Source organism: Macaca mulatta, chromosome 1, assembly GCF_049350105.2.
Source record: "Macaca mulatta isolate MMU2019108-1 chromosome 1, T2T-MMU8v2.0, whole genome shotgun sequence".
Lineage (NCBI taxonomy): Eukaryota > Metazoa > Chordata > Mammalia > Primates > Cercopithecidae > Macaca > Macaca mulatta.
In genome coordinates, this window is record NC_133406.1 from 193606330 (window position 1) to 193618455 (window position 12126).

Sequence of the window (12126 nt, forward strand, 5' to 3'; positions counted from 1 at the left end):
TGACATGATTGTATATTTAGAAAACCCCATTGTTGGCCGGGCGTGGTGGCTCAAGCCTGTAATCCCAGCACTTTGGGAGGCCGAGACGGGCGGATCACGAGGTCACGAGATCGAGACCATCCTGGCTAACACTGTGAAACCCCGTCTCTACTAAAAAATACAAAAAACTAGCCGGGCGTGGTGGCGGGCGCCTGTAGTCCCAGCCACTCGGGAGGCTGAGGCAGGAGAATGGCGTAAACCCGGGAGGCGGAGCTTGCAGTGAGCCGAGATCTGGCCACTGCACTCCAGCCTGGGCGACTGAGCAAGACTCTGTCTCAAAAAAAATCATAATAATAAAATAAAAAAAATAAAAAAATAAAAAAAAAAGAAAGAAAACCCCATTGTCTCAGTTCCAAATCTCCTTAAGCTGATAAGAAACTTCAGCAAAGTCTCAGGATACAAAAATCAATGTGCAAAAATCACAAGCATTCCTACACACCAATAATAGACAAACAGAAAGCCAAATCATGAGTGAATTCCCATTCACAATTGCTACAAAGAAAATAAAATACCTAGGAATACCACTTACAAGGGATGTGAATGACCTCTATAAGGAGAACTACAAACCACTGCTCAACAAAATAAAAGAGGACACAAAAAATGGAAAAAAATTTCATGCTCATGGATAGGAAGAATCAATATAGTAAAAATGGCCAAACTACCCAAAGTAATTTATAGATTCAATGCTATTCTCATCAAGCTACCATTGACTTTCTTCACAGAATTAGAAAAAACTACTTTAAATTTCATATGGAACAAAAAAAGAGCCCACATTGCCAAGACAATCCTAAGCAAAAAGAACAAAGCTGGAGGCATCATGCTACCTGACTTCAAACCATACTACAAGGCTACGGTAACCAAAACAGCATGGTACTGGTACCAAAACAGATATGTAGACCAATGGAACAGAACAGAGGCCTCGGAAATAACACCACATATCTACAATTCTGATTTTTGACAAACCTAACAAAAACAAGCAATGGGGAAAGGATTCCCTATTTAATAAACGGTGTTGGGAAAATTGGCTAGCCATATGCAGAAAACTAAAACTGGGTCCCTTCCTTACACCTTATACAAAAATTAACTGAAGATGGATTAAAGACTTAAACTTAAGACGTAAAACCATAAAAACCCTAGAAGAAAACCTAGGCAATACCATTCAGGACATAGGCATGGGCAAGGACTTCATGTCCAAAACATCAAAAGCAATGGCAACAAAATCCAAAATTGACAAATGGAATCTAATTAAACTAAAGAGCTTCTGCACAGCAAAGAAACTATCATCAGAGTGAATAGGCAACCTACAGAATGGGAGAGAATTTTTGTGATCTATCCATTTGACAAAGGGCTAATTTCGAGAATCTACAAAGAACCTAAACAAATTCACAAGAAAATAACAACCCTGCCAAAAAGTGAGCAAAGGATATGAACAGACACTTTGCAAGAGAAGACATTTATGCGGCCAACAAACATAGCAAAAAAAGCTCATTATCACTGGTTATTATAGAAATGCAAATCAAAACCACAATGAGATACCATCTCATGCCCGTTAGAATGGCAATCATTAAAACGTCAGGAAACCACAGATGCTGGAGAGGACGTGGAGAAATAGGAATGCTTTTACACTATTGGTGGGAGTGCAAATTAATTCAACCATTGTGGAAGGCAGTGTGGCGATTCCTCAAGGATCTAGGACCAGAAATACCATTTGACCCAGCAATCCCATTACTGGGTATATACCCAAAGGATTATAAATCATTCTACTATAAAGACACATGCACATGTATGTCCATTGTGACACTGTTCACAGTAGCAAAGACTTGGAACCAACCCAAATGTCCATCAATGATAGACTGGATAAAGAAAATGTGGCATATATACACCATGGAACACTATACAGCCATAGAAAGGATGAGTTCATGTCCTTTGCAGGGACATGGATGGAGCTGGAAACCATCATTCTCAGCAAACTAACCCAAGAACAGAAAACCAAACACCACATGTTCTCATAATTGGAAGTGGAAAAATGAGAACACATGGACACAGGGAGTGGAATATCACACACCGGGGCCTGTCGGGGGTGGGGGATTAGGGGAGGGATAGCATTAGGAGAAATACCTAATGGAGATGACGGGTTGATGGGTGCAGCAAACCACCATGGCACATGTATACCTATGTAACAAACCTGCACGTTCTGCACATGTATCTCAGAACTCAAAGTATAATAAAAAAATGAATTGTTTAATTTCTTTAAATTCTAAAAATGAATTTCTTTAATTTCTTTAGGGATTCTGGATATTAGACCTTTGTCAGATGCATAGTTTATGAATATTTTCTCCCATTCTGTAGGTTATCTGTTTACTCTGTTTATAGTTTCTTTTGCTGTGCAGAAGCATTTTAATTAAGTCCTACTTGTCAATTTTTCCTTTTCTGCAATTACTTTTGAGGACTTAGTTATAAATTATTTCTCAAGGCTGATGTACATCATCATGTTTCCTAGGTTTTCATCTAGGATTCTTATAGTTTGAGGTCTTACATTTAAACCTTTAATCTATCTTTTCTTTTTTTTTCTTTTTTTTTCCGATCTTGGCTCACTGCAAGCTCCACCTCCCGGGTTCATGCCATTCTCCTGCCTCAGCCTCCTGAGTAGCCGGGACTACAAGCGCCTGCCACCATTCCTGGCTAATTTTTTGTAGTTTTAGTAGAGATGGGGTTTCACTGTATTAGCCAGGATGATCTCGATCTCCTGACCTTGTGATCTGCCCGCTTAGGCCTCCCAAAGTGCTGAGATTACTGGCGTGAGCCACCTTGCCTGGCCCCTTTAATCCATCTTAAGTTAATTTTTATATGGTAAAAAGTCAGGGTCATTTCATTCTTTTGCATATGGTCACCCAGTTTTCCCAGTACCATTTATTGTATAGAGAGTCCTTTTCCCATTGCTTGTTTTTGTCGACTTTGCTGAGGATCAGATGGCTGTAGGTGCATAGCTTTATTTCTGAGTTCTCTGAACTGTTCCCTTGGTCTATGCATCTGCTTTTGTACCAGAACCATGCTGTTTTGGTAACTGCTTAGTATAGTTTGAAGTTGGGCAATGCGATACCTCCATTTTGTTTTTTGTTTTTTTTGTTTAGTGTGGCTTTGGCTATTTGGGCTATATGAGCATTCTTTAAAGCTTTATTATTGTTGTCCTCTGGATTCCTTATTCACACTTTAGATGATGAGCAATATCTTTGAAAATAGAACAATTTAAAGCTTTGTCTTCTATCATATTCTCACTAAATACTGGAAGCCTTGCAGTAACAGAGATACCATTCCTGACTGGCCTCTTTTCCAAAGAAAGGACAACAGAAACAGGGCCAAATTTTCAATGTCACCATATATTAAATAGATGACACAATCTTGAAGTAAATAATAAACATTAAGTTAACGCCAACAAGACTTGTTAAGGTGACAGTCTGGATTTGTGTCAAACTTAGGCATTTGTAATTAGAGGTTCAAATCCTCTTCTTACCAACATATTCATTATTAATAAAATATTATTAGTTATTCCTGATTAATTAGCGATAGCATTCTTAACATGAATTGCCCAAAAACTTTTAAGACATACACAGTTTTGAAAAGAACCTAGTGTTACTGCTCCCTATAAACTGCTACAACCAATTGCCAATGCTTTCAATTGTTTATTCAAGACTCATTATAACCATCAGCTTCCTCTATATTATTACTTATCAATTCAATCTCTTACCTTGACATTAATAATACAGTTCTTTTCCCTATGCCACATCTAGTAATTAATATAAACTTGGGGACATTATTTATTTTATCAGTATCAAGTCTAGGTGTATATTCCATGCTAAGATATAAATGAGCTTCAAATTCAAAATATATTTTCTTCAATTAGGGCATGAGGAGCAACAGCACAATTTCATGTGAAGTAAGTTTAGCAATCATTTTACTATCAATTATATTAATAAGTGTGTCCTTTACACTATCTACCCTTACAATTACCCAATAATATTTGTGATTAATTTTTACATCATGGTCACTTACCATAAGGGGATTTATTTCAGCTTCAGAAGAAACTACTTGAGTGCTCTAGTCAGTTTAACTGAGGGGGAAACATAGCTTGTGTCAGGGTTTAATGTTAAATATGCAGCAGGACCATGTGCTTATTCTTATCTGAATAAGAAGAATACTGCTAAAATAACTTTATTTTCAGGGTCATTATTTTATAATCTTTATATTCCAGAAACCACACAATTTATTTTTATTATTAAGGCTTTACTGCTAAAAGTTTTATTTCTGTAAGTATGGCCATAATACCCACCATTTCATATGGCCAACTCATACATTTCTTACGAATAAAATTATTACCACTAACCTTACCCCTATATATGTGACATGTGACGTGTCAATCTCCATTATACCATCAAGTATTCCACTAGGGACATGAAAAAGAGTTTTAAGCTTATGATACATAGATGAGATCTTGCACTTGAGCTGGTGCTGTAATGGGTTGAGGCTTTTGGAATGTTGGGATGAGGCAAATGCATTTTGATGGGGGGTGGCCATCTTTGAGGGTCAGCAGGAAGATTATTGTATGCTGGGTGATGACCTCCAAAGATATCAAGTTTGAATATCTAGAACCTGTAAAAGATATCTTATTTGGGAAGTGATGTGATGAAATTAAGGACTGAGATGGGGGGATTATCCTGGATTATCAAAGTGAGCTCTAAACGTAAAAGGAGATACGACACACACAGGGAAGGTCATGCAAAGATAAGATGGAAAAAGATTTGAAGATGCTGACCTTGAAGATGGGAAGGATGCAGCCATAAACCTTGAAATGCTGGCAGCCAGCAGTGGGTAGGAGGCAGGGAATGGATTCTGCCTTAGAACTCTGGAGGGAGCACAGCCCTGCTGACACTTTGATTTTAGCCAGGATATTGATTTTGGACTTCAGGCCTCCAGAACAGTGAGATAATGAATTTCTATTTTTATTCTCTCTCTCTCTCTGTTTTATGGACAGGGTCTTCTTTAAGTTGCTGAGACTGGTCTGAAACTCCTGGGCTCAAACAGTCCTCCTGCTTCAGCTATCAGAGTAGCTAGTATTACAGACTCGCACCACTGTGCCTGACTCTGTCATTTTAAATCACCACATTTGTGGTCATTTGTTACAGGAGACAAATAATTATGGTAGTAGAGGTGAGGTGTGCTGTAATAAGTAGTCAAAATGTACAATTGGGTTTGGAATTGAAGAATAGGTAGAGACTGGAAGATTTTTGAAGTGCATTGATAAGAAAAGCACAGACTGCCTTAAACTCACTATTGGCAGATACATGGACATTAAAATGCTTCTCATGAGGGCTTTGAAGGAACTGAGAAGCATGGATGAAAAAGCTTCTAATGGTTTGGAGAATATTTACATTATCATACCAGAATGTTAGTAGGAAAAGTAACATTAAAAGTACTTCTGATGAGAACTCACAAGGAAATGAGGAACATGTTATTTGAAACTAGAAGAAGGCAACCCTTTTACATATGTTGGATTTTACTTTCACAGCTCCAGAATTTTAGAGGAATTTTATTCAAGGATGGCTTATACCCAGCACCTCACAGGTACCTAAGTTAGATAACTTAGGAGATAAAATGATACTTTTGAGCTTGGATATTTAGATGACATTTTGGAATTGATGCTATAAAGAAGTGAGGCTTTTGGGTTGTTGGGAAGAGATGAATATATTTTGCATGTGGTTGGATGTGAGTCTTTGGGAAATAGAAGGCAGACTGTGCAAAGCTGAGTAGTGATTCCAAAAGGTATCAGGTGCTAATTTCTGAACCTTGTCTATGTTATCTTATTAGAAAAGTGGTCTTTGAGGATATGATTATACTAAAGATTGTGAGATTAACCTGGATTATCAAGATGAGCCCTTAATGAAATCATTTATTTCCCTTCATAAGAGGGAACAGAGGAATGTCTGGCATACATGGGTGAAGGCCATGTGGAGACAGAGGAAAAAGACATTTGAAGATGTTGACTTTGAAGAATAGAGTGATGTGGCCACAAAGCAAGGAATGCCAGCAGCCACCAGGAGCCAGAAGTGGAAGGGAATGAATTTGCCCCTAGAAGTGGAAGGGAATGAAATTGCCCTAGAGATTCCAGAAAGAGCGGGGCTCTTCTACTACTGTGATTTTGGCCCTGTAAATCTGATTTCAGACTCTGGCCTCTAGAACTATGAGAGAATAGATTTGCACTGTTTTAATCCACCAACTTTCTGGTATTTTTTCACAATAGCCCTAGAAAACTAAAATGGGTGGGATAACAATCACTTCTCTGAATATCTCGATCTCCTGACCTCGTGATCCACATGCCTTGGCCTCCCAAAGTGCTGGGATTACAGGCACTTCTCTGAATATCTCATAGAATTATTCACTTATTCACTTATTTATTTATTCAAAAACAAAGGTGTTTTTACCCTCACCGTTTAGTAGCAAAAGGAAGAAAAATAAATTATTGTGTTAAAACATTATAGATGGTGTACTGAAGGAATAAATTGTAGACTTGGGCCATTCAGAGAAACAGAAAATAAATAAGTAAAGAGGTCTTTAAGGATGAACAGGAATTTACCAGTGGGTAAATACTAGAACAAGGAAAAAGCACTGACAGATTCATGGAGATCATACGTGGAAGAGCAGAAATGGGACAAGCTCATCTTCAAATTACCACTCCTCTTACTTTTTGTCATAATTATCTCCACAAGGTCATACCAAAGGTCGTCAATTCAGAACATAAATCAAAGTAGATTTCAGAAAGAATTCCTTGGAAGTCAGCTCTCCCAGGGGCCCCATTTCCTCCTGCTCCCTAATCCATGTAAACTCTTATGCCCAACACCTTCCTCCTTTGCCCCACTCATGGCAGGTGATTGATTACAGAACTCAGAGAGTCAGAGTTCTTTTCTTTCTGCCTCAAATCCTGGGCTCCTATCCAAACCAAACAGTAGGGACATGTAACCGTTTACCCTTCATTCCACCCAACCTCCCCTAGTTCTGTGGCTACCTTCCACCACCCATCACTGCCTCCCTAACCCCCACTGGGGACCCTTGGACCCTGACTCTTTCCCTACTTGGCTCAGCACCTGTTTTTCTCCCATAGCATGAGCAACAGTAGCTCCGAAGTCAGAGATTTTGGCTTTGAATTCTCGTTGTGCTTTTTTTTTCCCTCCCTAAATTCTCAATTTCTTTAGAGTTGGGCTCATAATGTGGTAATGGCCAACATTTAGTGAGCACTTGTTATGTTCTGGCCATGAAGCCAAAACTTTACATGCTTTCTTCACAAAAACTCTACAAAAGAGGTTTTTAAAAAAATCTTCATATTATAGGTGGGAAAGCTAAGGTGCAATCAGGGTAGCTCCCTGTCCAGAATCCCCCAGTTGGTAAGAGGTACAGCCAGGATTGTAACCCAGGCAGTCAGGCTCCAGAGACTTTGCTGTTAATCATTCATTTAAAGGAGGTCATGATTAAGTTGAGCCTCCAGTCCAGATAGCAGTCCCTGAAATTTCCAGGGGGGCATTTCATGTTTGCTATGTTTTATTCAGTGCTTCCAAATAGCAGGAAGATGTGTCACATTATGAACTCCACATATTGGCATAAATGCAAGTCTCACTATCCAGGGCAGCTCCTCCACAAAACCTCCTGAAAGTTCATAACTCAGCTGCTATGTCCTTTGCTTCCCATCGCATCAAGAAGATGACACTCTGTTGATGATGCCCAAGAAATACCTACTGATTGAATCAATGAGTCACAGTTGGAAAAAGCAAAACTTTGAACTGGTTATATCACCATCCTGAAGAGACTCATTGCAGTTTTGAGTGCCATATTGTAAAGATGAAACTGATATTTGTGTTGCTGGATATTTTCTCATTCAGTGTTTAGGCAAGCCAAGGCAGAGGAGGGAACAGGAAGATGCCCCTTGGTGGCGTCTTGAAGCAGTTACTCCTGTGGGTAGATCAGTCCAGGGACTTGATTTCTAGGTTTTGCTAAAGGTGAGTTTGATGCTGATATAACTTTACATTTCTTGTTTACTTTTACTGCTCTACAAAAACTATATCTTCCAGGCACAAACCTTTAAAACTTAAATATTTGCTTGCTTTTCTAGTCTGATGAAAGGCAAAGAAATCTGTTTAGTCTTAGCTGAGGACCTTCTGTATCATCACTTCCTACCTGGAATGAGAGGCAGAGGTGATTCCGAGAAAGGCAGGTTTTCTTACCTCAGGACCTTGCACAGTGCCGGCATGCCATTAAGTCTCAATGTCTCTTCTGTATTTGCTGAGTGCTTAACCTTTGCTAAGCACAGTCACAGCTACTCCTTAATTTACTAGGTGTCATTAATATTAACCTTATTTTACAGACAGGTGAACCGAGGCCCAGAGATGTTAAGTGACTTTCAGATTATAAAGCATGTGAGTGTCAGGATCATCATTTCAAATTTCTAACTTCAGTTTTGCTAGTATCTGAGTATCATTTCCTTAGGATAATACTTGCTAGGTCCTGGGCATGGAGCAAAGTGTTTTTAGCCATTATCCTTCTGCATTTTGATCATACCCTGATATAGAGCACATGTCACCATCCGTGTGATCTCGTCAGCCTCTTCTGAGGCGATTGTCTCACCATGGGGCGGCTCCTAAAATATACCATGATCTTTTCCACCCCAGAGCCTTTTTGCTTGCTGTTCTTCCCGCACTGAATGTTCCTCCCTTGTGCTTCACACAGCCAGAGTCTCACCATCCTTCGAGTTTCACCATGAGTCTTGGCTATGAGAAGAGGCCTGCCCAGATCACCTATTTAAGCAGGTCCTTCCCTTTAGTGTCTCTCATAGCACTGTCTTTATTCTCAGCACTCATTGCTGTCTGTGATTATTTTACTCAATTGTCTGTCTATTATCTGTATTTCCCATAGAATGAAAGGGCAGAATGATTTCTGTCTCTGTCCTCTGAGATGTCTGGAACAGAGCCCTGCACATGCAGGTCCTCAACGAAAATGTTTTAAACACAATAAAGGCCATTAACAGAAAACCTGTGGCTAACAAACTGATTGGGAAAAAGCTGAAAGTTTTTCCTTTAAGAACTACAACAAGACAAGAATGCCCTATCTCACCATTCATATTCAACATAGTATTGGAATCACTAGCTAGAGCAATTAGGCAAAAGTAGAAATAAAGGACATCTAAATTAAGAAGGAAGAAGTCAAATTGTCCTTGTTTGCGGATGACATAATATTGTATATTGAAAAAACCTGGCAACCCCCTTTGGGTCCCCTCCCATTTTTATGGGAGCTCTGTTTTCAATGTATTAAATCTTGAAACTGCATACTCTTCTGGTTTATGTTTGTTATGACTTGAGCTGAGCTTTTCCTCGCCATCCATCACTGCTGTTGGCCACCGTTCCAGTCCTGACACTGACTTCCACACCTCTGGATCTGGCAGGGTGTCCATGGCACTCCTGATCCAGGGAGGCACCCCTTGCCACTCCCAATCGGACTAAAGACTCCCCATTGTTCCTGCATGGATAAGTGCCCGAGTTCATCCTAATCTAGCTGAACACTGGTCGCTGTGTTCCACGGTTCTCTTCCGTGACCCATGGCTTCTAGTAGAGCTATAACACTCACTGCATGTCTGAAGATTCCATTCCCTGGAATCAGTGAGGCCAAGGACCCCAAGGCAGAGAACAAGAGGCTTGCCGCAATCTTGGAAGTGGCCCACCACCAACTTGCGAGCTCTAAGAACAAAGAAACCCCCAGTAACATTTTGGTGATCACTAAGGGACCTCGAAAGTGGTGAGTAATATTGGACCACTTTCTCTTGCTAGTCTGTCCTATCCTTCCTTAGAATTGGAGGAAAATACCAGGCACCTGTCTTCCAGTTAAAAACAATTAGCGTGGCCACCAGACTTGAGACTCAGGTGTGAGGCTGTCTGGGAAAGGACTTTCTAACAAGCCCCAACTTTTTCTGGGTTGGGAGCATTGGTTTGCCTGGAACCAGCTTCCCCTTTCAGTTTTCCTGGGGAAGCTGAGGTCCGACTAGAGGCAGAAAGCTCTTGTCCCGAACTCCTGGCATTAGCTGCTTGAGATCATGGGGCAGCCAGAAGTCTCTACTCAACAGTCGCCCATGCATGCGCCCCTACCTTTCCTTCTGACCCATACCTCCTGGGTCCTGACTATGAATTTCTTGAATGTGTAGCCCCAAAATTCTCCTTACTTCTGAATCTATTTCCTCTGATCTCTGCCTCCTAGATACTAATGCTTCAGGTTTTCACTTCGTCCTCCAAGTATTAGTGCAGGCTGTATCTCCAAAGAGATATGAGGAAGCTCTACGCTGCTTCGTTAGGCCCCTAGGCTATGAACCCAGGGCGTCTTGCCCCTGATGTCCCTCCCTATTTAGTCATACAGTTCTCTACATGGACAATTATGTGGGACCCATTCCCCACCACCCTTGCCAGGGCCTTAGAACTGATAACCTAGTACTTTAACAACTGGAACTGGGTCTACAACAACATAATAGATCAGGATGAAAGCAAATTGAGTAAATAAAAGGGAGGTGCATATTCCTATAGTGGCAAATGGGGACAATGAGTGAACATCCTTCCACTGTGTTTCCAAAATCCATCTACAAAGACAGAAAGGAGAAAGAAAGAGAGAAAGAGAAAGATAGAAGTAGTAAGAAGTGGTATAAATTTTTTTAAAAAAATACACTGTTTCTTTAAAAGCCAGGGTAAATTAAAAACCTATAGTTGATAATTGAAGGTTTTCTCCATGACCCTATAACACTCCAATACCACTTTGTTGTCAGCGTAAACAGGGCATAACCCAAAAGCACTGAGGCCACTGACAACCAGTAGACTTCCTATCAAAAATCCTTAACCCAGGAACCTGCGGATGGCCCATATGCATTCAATCTGTAGCGGCAACTGCTTTGCTAACTGAAGGAAGTAAAAAATTAGCCTTTAGAGGAAACCTCATTGTAAGCCCATCTCACCAGGTCAGAACTATCCTAAGTCAAAACAGCAAGAAGTGTAGTTTACTAACTCAAAAGTCTTAAAGTATGGGGTTATTCTGTTAGAAAAAGATAATTTAACATTAACCAGTGAAAATTCCCTTAATCCAGCAGATTTCCTAACAGGGGATTTAAGTCTTAGTTACCATACAAAAGTCCAACCAGACCTAAGAGGAACTCCCTTCAGGACAGGACAATAGATGTTTCCTCCCAGGTGACTGAGGAAAAAACACAATGGGTATTCAATATTTGAGGGAAGCTCCTGTAGAAGCAGAGTTAAGAAAATTCCCTAATAATTGGTCTGCTCAAACATGAGAGCCGTTTGCACTCAGCCAAGCCTTAAAGTACTTACAGAATCCAAAACTCTATCTCATTCCTGACCCAAAAGGCTATCCATACCCTCTGTCAAACGAATTTGCATAAGAGAGAACAGTTGTCTGTAGGAATGCATCTTGATGCGGCAACTTCGTTATTATGGAATACTCAGGAACCCAGCCCAGCTCTAGAACACACCCTTGAGGGCAAAGGCAATGTCGGACGTGCTGGTAAAGGACCACTAGAATCTAGCAGCCTGGACCCCTTTCTTTGTGGTCAGGGAACGTGGGAAAACTGGTGCAGGACTGCTCCACTGGTGAGCGTAACTAATCTGATAAGCAGAGTTCCACAGGTTGTTACACACCCTAGAATGGAACCCACTTCTGAGCACAATGGCAATGTTGGGCATGCTGGTAAAGGACCTCTAGAATCCAGTAGCCCAGACCCCTTTCTTTGTGGTCAGGAAAGGCAAGAAAATAGGTGGAGGACTGCTACGTCATTGAAAGTAACTAATCCAATAAGCAGAGGTCCCTGGGTGGTTATGTACCTTGGAAAGGAATAAGCATTAGGACTATAGAGGATGCTCTAGGACTAATGCTCATCAGAAAATGACTAGGGGTGCTGGCATCCCTGTGTTTTATTTTCAGATGGGAAAAATCACCCCAAGGCAAAATCGCCCCTAAGATGTATTCTGGAAAATTTGTCCCAGTCAGAGTATACGTACC

At 40.5% G+C, this 12126-nt stretch overlaps 1 protein-coding gene across 2 annotated transcripts in view; it reads right to left on the reverse strand.

The window, feature by feature from the left end:
* Positions 1–8375, reverse strand: part of CYP4A11 (cytochrome P450 family 4 subfamily A member 11) — a 28682-nt gene extending 20307 nt beyond the window's left edge. Inside the window, exon 1 of one of the 2 annotated variants that reach the window (XM_077958130.1) lies at positions 8307–8375. The gene's annotated coding sequence lies outside the window, so the exon portion shown is untranslated. The remainder of the gene's footprint in view (positions 1–8306) is intronic. The other variant, XM_077958147.1, reaches the window with a different exon arrangement.
* Between the last annotated feature and the right edge of the window lie 3751 nt (positions 8376–12126).